The sequence below is a fragment of the Rana temporaria genome, chromosome 5 (assembly GCF_905171775.1).
Source record: "Rana temporaria chromosome 5, aRanTem1.1, whole genome shotgun sequence".
Classification (NCBI taxonomy): Eukaryota; Metazoa; Chordata; class Amphibia; order Anura; family Ranidae; genus Rana; species Rana temporaria.
In genome coordinates, this window is record NC_053493.1 from 215,445,950 (window position 1) to 215,456,642 (window position 10,693).

General features: G+C 41.4%; 1 long non-coding RNA gene across 1 annotated transcript; it reads right to left on the minus strand.

Moving 5' to 3' along the window:
- Positions 1-5,674: 5,674 nt before the first annotated feature.
- LOC120939620 lies at positions 5,675-8,823 on the minus strand. The gene is made up of 3 exons (XR_005749316.1): positions 8,738-8,823; positions 7,432-7,543; positions 5,675-5,714 (listed from the first exon to the last, which is right to left on the minus strand). It is a non-coding gene; the product is annotated as an uncharacterized LOC120939620 (long non-coding RNA).
- Between the last annotated feature and the right edge of the window lie 1,870 nt (positions 8,824-10,693).

Genomic DNA, 10,693 nt, shown 5'->3' on the forward strand with positions numbered 1-10,693 from the left:
AAAAGTAATAAAAGAGTTCCTGCTCCTGTCGCAGTTTTTCCAGAGAAACAACAGACTGTCTGCCTGTACTTTGTCTAGCCCCAAAAGATTATATCTAACACTAACAAAATGTGGGTGACTACTGGTATAAAGTGTGATGGGAATTTCTCAATGCCCAAGTGTAGAATTCCTAATTCTGGGTTGGGAGTCGTGAGGATGCCAGTGAGTGAGGATATCAGTTGGAATATTTGGTTCCATAGGCTTTTTATGCTTGGACAGTGCCAGAACATGTGTAGTAAATGACCTGTAATACCGCAGTTTCTCAAGCAGAGGGGTGAACGTTCTGGGAAGAACTTATTTAGCCTGTAAGGTGTGTAGTGACATCTATTGGTGATTTTGACCATTAGGTCCCAGTGTTTGGTGCAGTGGGAAGCTTTGTGGATTTCAATAAAAGCAGATTGTCATTGTGCATAAGTGTGCGTTGTACCCATCTCTGCCTCCCATTTGTGGATTGCCGCGGTTTTGCTTAAAGTCAGTTTTTCCTGTAGTAAGTTATAGAAGAGAGATATCCCCTTAACGTTATTGGCCCAGATTCAAGAAGGCGCAAGTGCTTACTTGCTCCGGTGTAACGAGTGCTCCTGATTCAGGAACCTCGTTACACCGACTGCAGCCTAGGATATGACAGACATAAGCCTCCTTATGCCTTCATATCCCAGGCTGCATTCTTGCGTTGGCCGCTAGGGGGCGCGGCCATTGTGATCGGCGTATAGTATGCAAATTGCATACTACCACCGATTCACAAAAGTTGCGCGGGCCCTGCGCACGCAAGGTACGGAGTTTCCGCTAAGGCGACTTTAGCGCAAGGTTGCTCCTGCTATAGCAGGGGCAACCTATGCTAAAGTATAGCTGCGCTTCCCGCTCGTGAAATTTAAATTTCACGTCGTTTACGTAAGTGATTCGTGAATGGCGCTGGACGCCATTCACGTTCACTTAGAAGCAAATGACGTCCTTGCGACGTCATTTGCCGCAATGCACGTCGGGAAAGTTTCCCGACGGAGCATGCGCTGTTCGCTCGGCGTGGGAGCGCGCCTAATTTAAATGATTCCCGCTCCCCGGCGGGATTATTTACATTAGGCAGCCTTACGCCCGGCTGTTTAGCATATCGCCCGCGCAATTTACGGAGCTACTGCTCCGTGAATCGCTGGGCAAATCGAAATATTTGCGTGGGCGCAGAGAAAAATCTTTGCTCTTTGCCCACGCAAATATTGCTCCAATCTACCTGAATCTGGGCCATTGTGTGATGTGGAATAGAATTCCCAAGCTTTGGTGGGTATCTTTGCCTGTGTGATTGGATTTTTTTTCAAAAACTGTCAGGTACGCACACAGGTGAATAGAGTTGTGTTTGGTAGGTTATAGTCATGAAGAATTTGTTCCACTGATTTAGGTTGTGTGTCCGTAAAGAGATTTGAGAAATATCATGTTGAGAGTGATTTGGCCGATAGCATAGGGATTTGGGCTTCTAAAATGTCAAGTGGAAGTTGGACTTCCATTACCACTTCCTCAGTAAGCCGTAGTGACAAAAGGTATCTCCAAGCTAGGAGAGATACTATTATTGGTGGCAAGAACCTTTTCATATTCCAATGTGTCCATGTGTCCCCCATGAGAAATGTCTTCAGTGTCTGTGTGGGAGTTTGCCTTTCTTCTATATCTACCCATAGTGGTCTGTCAGGAGTCAGGACCCTGGAACCAGTGTTTAAGTTGGTCTAATCTAACAGCCCATAAGTAGTCATGTATGTCTGTAAAGCCCGCTTCTCCTACTTGTTTGTGCAGAATCAGGTTCTGTTTGGAACATCTTGCTTTTTTCTTGTTCCATAGGTATTTCCACATGAGGTTGGTCATTGTTCTAATGTAGTGTTGAGGTATGTGAATTGGCAAGGTTCTAAACATGTATAATATTTGTGGTAGGAGGGACATCTTGAAAGCTGCTAATTTCCCCAGCCATGAGAGTTCTTTTTTGGAGATTTTTTTTCAGTAGGGCTTCCAGTTTGATCATCAGCGGTTTGAAATTAGCATCCGCCAGAGCGGAGATGGTATTTGTTAACGTGACTCCTAGGTACGTTATGCCTATGGAGCTCCAAGAGTATGTCGAGTATGTGCTGGTATGCCAAGGCTTAAAATTAGGGATTTGGAGAAATTGACTTTATAGTATGATATGCTCCCAAAATCCATTAGGATTTGATGGACATGTTCAATGGATGTGCTTGGGTTTGTCAGTAACAGTATTACATCGTCTGTGAACAGGTTTATGATATGCTTGTCGGGACCAAACTGGAATCCTTTGATTGAGGGTTGGGATCTTATTGGTCTCTACCAATGGTTCTATCATTAGGTTAACATGGTAGGTGACAAGGGGCACCCCTGACGCATCCCATTACTGATGTTAAAAGGTAAGGACAAGAAACCTGATGAGTACACCTGAGCTGACGGACATGAGTATAGTCCTAGGATAGCCTTCAATATAGGACATCTGCGTCTATGGACAACAGCAGTGAAGGCGTTTCGACTGTTCGTAGCATGATGTATAATGTTAACAATTCTCCTAGTTGCATCCAAGGTTTGTCTCCCCTTCACCAAGCCCATCTGATCGTGTTTTATGATAGTAGGAATTATGTTCGTTAATCTCCTAGCCAGAAGTTTAGCATAGACCTTGACATCCGAGTTTAAGAGGGATATTGGTCTAAAATTGTCTGGAGTATTTGGTTCTTTGCCTGGTTTGGGCAGAGTTACTATATGAGCTCTCAGCATCTCTTGTGGGAAGGTTGATGTGTCAGGCATACTATAGACCATCCCCCAGTTACGAAATTTAAAGGAATATTTCACTTTGATTGTTTCACTTTAAGCATTATTAAAATCACTGCTCCCGAAAAAAAATCAGTTTTTAAAACTTTTTTTGCATCAAAATTTTTAATATTTGGTTGTAGCAGGAGGCAGTTTGTTCACTGCAGGGTTGGAGAGTGGCACAATAATGGATGTCTTCAGGCAAAAGTGAAGCATGGTGGAGGTTCCTATCAAGTTTGGGTCTGCATTTCTACAAATGAAGTTGGAGATTTAAGTATCAATGATGTCATCAATGCTGAGAAATACAGGCATATAGTTATTCATCATGCCATACCATCATGGAGATGTGTGATTGGCCCCAGATTTATTATGTAGCAGAACAAAGATCTGAGACATACAGCCAATGTCATAAAGAACTGCCATCAGTGTAAAGAACAGAGTCCTGGAAGTGATGGTATGGCCCCCACAAGGCTCTGATCTCAACATCATCAAGTATGTCTGCGATTAAATGAAGAGATACAGTATCTCACAAAAGTGAGTACACCCCTTACATTTGTGTAAATATTTTATTATACCTTTTCATGTGATAACACTGAAGAAATGACACTTTGCTACAATGTAAAGTAGTGACCCATGTGGAAGTAAAATATATTTTAAATATATTTTAAAAAAACATTCTTAATATATTTTTATCAAATATATTGCCATATATTTGAAATGCTACAATTTTGGCCAGATTCAATATATTTCAAAAATATATTTCAATATATTTGTGAATATATTATGGAATGCATTGTGAAATATGTTGCAAATATATTCATAAATATATGTTAAATGTACTTCTGAATACATTTACCAATATATTTATGCAACCATAAATATATTGCAATATGCATTTTGGAATGCATTGTGAATATATTCAGAAATATATTGCTAAATGCATTCAGAAGTACATTTCACATATATTTATGAATATATTCACAATGCATTCCAAAATGCACTTTGCAATATATTTATGGCTGCAAAAATATATTGCTAAATGCATTCAGAAGTACATTTAACATATATTTATGAATATATGTGCAACATATTTCACAATGCATTCCAAAATATATTCACAAATATATTGAAATATATTTTTGAAATATATTGAATCTGGCCAAAATTGTAGCATTTCAAATATATGGCAATATATTTGGGAAAAATATATTAAGAATGTTTTTTTAAAATATATTTTAAATATAAATGTAAATGTACTTCTGAATGCAACATTTTTAAAAATACATTCCTATTACATTTTGAAATGCTGTGTATTTATATATTGTATTTTATATATTGTAGGCCTATAAAACTAGCAAACATTTGGAAAAAAAACAATAACACACAAGTACAATACACACAACTTTATTATCATGTAAATATACAAAAACTACAACACAGGGAATAGAAAATGGTGTTAACTGTGGTAAATGACATTAATGACATAAAAGTTTGTGGTATTCTGCTGAGGTTCCTGATGTTTCCCTTCAGGTGATATTTCAACGCCGCAATATTTCTCGTAACAGCGTCACTGATCACAGCTTATGAAGTCCCAGGAAACTTTGCCAAAGTAGCAGCTTTAAAAAGAAAATGGAAAATATTAGACTTCTTAGATTTTCCCTGTAAATCTAAAGCCATATAAGACCCTTTTCACACTGCAGCGCTGCTAAAGCTCCGGCGGTTTTGCAGTGTTTTTGTAGCACTTTTTAGGCGTTTTTTTTTTTTAAAGGGAAAAAGACCAGTTTTTAATGCGCTTTTAGGGTGCTTTGGAAGCACTGCCCATTAATTTCAATAGGCAGGTGCATTTTAGGAGCGCTATTTATAGCGCTCCCAACCCGCCCCAGATGCTGCTTGCAGGACTTTTTCTAATGTTGCGCAAGCGCACCGCCCCAGTGTGAAATTACTCATTGCACTGAAAGGGATGCAGTTTTATGAGCTTTTTAGCACTAAAACGCCTGAAAACTGCCTCAGTGTGAAAGGAGTCTAACAGATGCAGCTGAGTAAATAAAACTAACAAAATTAAGCATGTATAAAAACATCAAAAATCAGTATAAAAATCAACATCTTGCCTACAACTTGCCTTATTAGTTCAGACTACTACCAGACTGAGCAAGATATCTCATTTTGACACAACAGTCAAATTGGCTTACAGTCTACATGTCAAAGCTGATGTTTTCATAGGGTCTAACTGTACCTGCTTCTCTCCATCTTTCAGCCGCTTGGAGGCACTGCCTTAAAAGTTACTCTTTATTGAAGTGGTTGTAAAGACACAAGGGTTTTTACCTTCATGTATTCTATGCATGAAGGTAAAAAAAAAAAACTTCTGTGTGCAGCAGCCCCCTATACTTACATGAGCCCCCTCTCGATCCAGCGATGTCCACGAGAGCCTTGTCTCTTCAGGGACTTGCACTGCTGATTGGCTTTCTGTAGCGGTGGGAGCTATTGGCTCATGATGCTATCAATCACAGCCAGTGAGCTAATTAGGAGATGGGGTCAAGGCAAGGCTCAGTGTGTGATTGGACACACAGAGCTCTGGTTCAGGAGCACCGACATGGGACCTGAGAAGAGAAGGATCTGAGCTGCTCTGTACAAAAACCCTTACACAGAGCAGGTAAATAGGAGTAGGACATGTTTGATATTTAAAAAAAAAAAGACGTTTTAATGTTTCGGTACCAAAAGAAAACCTACCTGTTTAGGCCTTGAGTACGACACTTGACAAGGAGATGAGCTCAACTCTTCAGACGGGACAGAAGGTGATGCACACGATACACCCACACAGGATGAACTTCCACCATCATTCTTCAGTACTATTAGCTGCGCTCTTGTGGTTTTCAAAGTATCCATTACACCAGGCAAATCTATGGAAATGCATAAAAACTTTTTAAGTAACATAATGGCCTATTTTCTCACTATATCCATTCATTTCATTTGTTAGAAATTGATGACATGGAAAAATGTACTTTTACATGATTAGAGGGCTTCCTCCAGTCTGCTGCTGACCCCCCCACTAGTTTAAAAATATTCCAGGAGGGTTTCTCCCAAGGTAAAAGTAAATATGTTCCACAAAACAAAAATCCTACTTGTGTATATAGTATGTAGTTACCTCACTGATACTATAATGAATATAGTACAGTAAACTCCCAGTTACCCAACGATCCCCATTGGTACTGTTGTTTCTGGTTGCTTGAGAGCTAATAGTAACTCTCAAGCATCCACCTCCTATGGCACCCTGACCCCCACTTAGAAGCTAAAGGGGGTAGGGATTGGGGGCAGGGTTTTACCACCCCCAAATTCACATGTGAATGAGCCTTAAAAGTGCTATTGCCAAATGCAACTAAGGGCTCATTCACAAGTGTGGTATGCAATGCTCCTCTGAGAAATTCTGCAAGGTGGTGAGGAGGCAAAATGTTAACACCCATAATTGCAGTGAAAGGCACGTGATTGCAGCGCGGTAGTACGGCAATTATAGGTTTTAGTCAGGTGTGAGGAGGCAACATTGGAGGACACTGTGCCCAGTGATCTTTGATTTCTCCCATGTTGTTCAGGTAGATCTCCACCTCTCTAAGGCCCCGTACACACAAGGGGATATCCGCTGGAAACGGTCTGCCGGACCGTTTCCAGCGGAGATTCCTCCTCCGGATTTTGATCCGATGGCTTGTACACACCATCGGATCAAAATCCGCGTGGAATACATCCGCGGTGACATGTCGCCGCGACGATGACGCCGCGACGTGCGCGACGCTGGAAGGTAAGTACTTCCACGAATCATTACGACGCATGCGAGGGAGGGGAGCGGACGGATTGATCCGGTGAGTCTGTACAGACGACCGGATCAATCCGCTGGACACGATTCAAGCGGATAGATTTCTTAGCATGCTAAGAAATTTCTATCCGCTTGAAATCGATCGGCTGGAGGAATCTCCGCGGATAAATATCCGCTAGGCCGTACAGACGACCGGATTTGTCCGCTGGAACTGATCCGCGGATCAATCCCAGCAGATAGATCCGGTCATGTGTACGAGGCCTAAGGTTGCCTAACTCTGCCATAAAACACTGTAGAATGAAAGGGAAAATGATTGGTCAAACAGAAAATAAAGATAAAAAAAATCAGTACTGGTGGAATAACACACAATAAATAGATAAAAAATGAAAAGACTGCGCCAATATAAAAAATTTGATCAAAATAAAAAAATTTGACCAATACCAATTCACATTGAAATATTGGCATCCAGGGGCTGATATGCCAAAAACGGTGCACAATAACTAACCAAAACAAAAAATCAGAGTGCACGGAAAAATTAGTATATAAATTCACAAAATGAATGTCCAATTATATGTATAAACATTGAGAGGTTAATACGCCAAATTGGTGATCCCAAAATTGTATGCCAACAGCACACAATTGGCAAACCAAACCTCAAAAGTTCTTAATGATATCGCCACAAAACTTAAACACTGATGACCAAATGAATAATGAAGGATGATGCAGATATGATGATCAGATACAGTGCCAGTTGAATGTGGTGATATAAAAAAATGGAAGGTGCCACCACCGTAATTAAGTTGTCTGCTTACCAAAGGCAAGTTGTCTCAGTTGTTGGTTTCCTTCTTCCAAGTGCCTATTCCGGTTTTCCATTCACCAGCTGTCAGTCTTGGTCAGGTGCTTTGACAGCGGCTGGCGGCCCATCTGTCAGAATCCCCCCAAAAAAAAAAAAAATTTAGCTTTCCACCTCCACACCCCATCCACCCCCCCTCACACACACACACCCCATTCACCACACACCGCTAACCTCCTTCTGCACACTTTATTTGATGGCAGCTGAATGTAAACAGCAGGTAGTGGGGGAACCATAGCCAGACTGCCATTGGCTGTTTAAATTTTAAAATTAGGCTGACTATTGTGCCCCCTTCCCACTGCCTGCTGTCAATCAGCAGAGGAAGACCTGAAGAAGAATGTTCTCCTTCAAATCCTCTCCTTTGCTGATTGACAACAGGCAGTGGGCGGGTGCAATAGCCCACTAGCTATTGGCTACTGCAATTTAAAATAGTCAATAGCAACCTGGCTATTGATTCCCCTGCTATCTGCTCTTTTTTCCTGTATTCTGACAGTGGGCAGTGGCTGTTAGAATACAAAAAAGGCCTAGGTGTCAACTGATATCAGGCTACTTCTGGGGCAGCTAGATGTAAACAGAATATCAGTACCTCATATTGTTATCGGCCTGAAAGGTGGCCCATAATTGGTATCTGTATGGAAAAATCCATATCTGTTGGCACCTAGTAGCAGGGCAGATAATAATATGCAAAAGGGGAGGGAGACATAAAACATTGGTAGCACTGTGCCCTGACATTATAATGGGGTATATTTACTAAAGGCAAATCCACTTTGCACTACAAGTGCACTTGGAAGTGCAGTCGCTGTAGATCTGAAGGGGACATGGAAAAAAAAAAGCATTTTTGCTTGTACATGATTGGATGATAAAATCAGCAGAGCTTCCCCTCATTTCAGATCTTCCCCTCAGTTCTACAGCGACTGCATTTTCAAGTGCACTTGTAGTGCAAAATGAATTTGCCTTCAGTAAATCAACCCATATGCTGCATGATGAGTGGATATAGAATGGAAGCCGTATAATATTATATGCAGCAATGTGCACTGAAAGTATGCTACACAGTCACTGGATATAAGCCACACATATTATATGAAGCAGAGTGACATGCTGTGGAAGAGGAGCTCTATAATATTACATTACTGTGAACATGCTGCATGGTAACTGGGAAGGTGAATGCACACAGAATGAGAACTATTCAGCAGGAAATAGACAAATACAACTTAACTCATGCACCAAACTGTCACAATTCTAATATTATTTGATAGAAGACATACCTTTAATCCAGGAGAATCCATCCAGGAGAATACAGAGTATCTCCACCATGCCATGCTTTCCTTTTCAGACTAGGCCTTACAGGAAGTGAGAGGTGGAAGTTCAGCACCCCTCTGGTTCCCACCCAGCTCACTTCCTGTCTTCCTGTATTATGATAGAAGTCTGTCTGTTTGAAGAGTTTTTCCCAGGGCAGGATTTACATATTAGAAGATTGAAGGCACAGAAATCACAGACCCACATCCCAATAAAAGGAATGAAAAAAAAGAAATGAGAAAAATATTTATACATGTAAGTAAGTGATGAGAGAGGCATTCTAGCTATATATATATATATATATATATATATATATATATATATATATATATATATATATATATATATATATATATATATATATATATATATATATATATATATATATATATATATATATATATACACATACACACTGTATATTCATTCTGCTATGTGTGTGTGTGTGTGTGTATATATATATATATAATCAGATATACTCTATGTGTGTGTGTGTATCTATGTATGTATATATATATATTATATACACACACATATATACTGTGTATATACACACACAAGAATGCAGCTCTCATCACTTCCATATTTATCTTCCAGCCCAGCCTAGTATTGGCACATAACAACAGTGCAGCTTGGGCAGGGATATGGCACTTAAAGCGAAGTTCCACCCAAAAGTGGAAGCTCCACTTATTTGCCTCCCCCCCCTACTTTGCCACATTTGCCACCTTTCGGGGGAGGGGAGCAGGTTCCTGTTTTTGATAGGTACCTGTCCCCACTTCCGAGAGATCTCGCTGCGGCTGATGCGTTTCCGATGCTTTTCTGCATGCATGTTTTTGATGCATTCCAGGGCATGTTTGGTGTGTTTTTAAAGCATTCCAGTGCATTTTCCTCCTTTTTTTCTTAACCTTAGATAAGGACATGTGTGTTCCAGTGCGTTCAGGTGCATTCTAGTGCGTTTTTGATGTGCTTTACAGTGTTCCATTACAGTCCAGTGCAGGAAAAATGCAGCATGCTCTACTTTTTTTCTGGAACTGCAAGCACTGGTGTGAATTATGCCATTAAAGCGGATCTCCACTCTAAAGTGGAGTCCCGCTGATCGGCACCCTCCCCCCCTCCGGTGTCACATTTGACACCTTTCAGGGGGGAGGGGGGTGCAGATACCTGTCTACAGACAGGTATCTGCACCCACTTCCGGCCCTACGATACGGGCAAAGGACGGGTTTTTTTTCCCCTTCCCGTCCGTCCCCCGTTGTATGCTGGGAACACTCGGCTCCCAGCACACAGCGGGAGCCAATCGGCGGGCGCAGCGCGACTCGCGCATGCGCCGTAGGGAACCGGGCAGTGAAGCCGGAGCGCTTCACTTCCTGGTTCCCTCACCGTGGATGGAGGGGGGAGCAGCAGGGTGACGAGCGATCGGCTCGTCATCTGCTGCGATCACCGCTGGACTCCAGGACAGGTAAGTGTCCTTATATTAAAAGTCAGCAGCTGCAGTATCTGTAGCTGCTGGCTTTTAATATATTTGTTTAGTGGCACATCCGCTTTAAAAACCATATAACCTACTTTCCATGCAGAAAAAAAACGCACTGGACTGCATGTGGTGTGAATTGGCCCCTATAGGGAATGGCGGCAGCAGCAACCGAGAGCCAATGGAAACATTGGCTGGGGTACCAACATCGCCGGATTCCAGGACAGGTAAGTGTCCTAATATTAAGTCAGCAGCTGTGGTATGTGTACAGTATGGGGGTTATTTACTAAAGGCAAATTCACTTTGCACTACAAGTGCAAAGTGCACTTGAAATTGCACTGAAAGTGCACATGTAAGTGCAGGCGCTGTAAATCTGAGGGGTAGATCTGAAATGAGGGGAAGCTCTGCTGATTTTATCATCCAATCATGTGCAAGCTAAAATGCTGTTTTTTTATTTTCC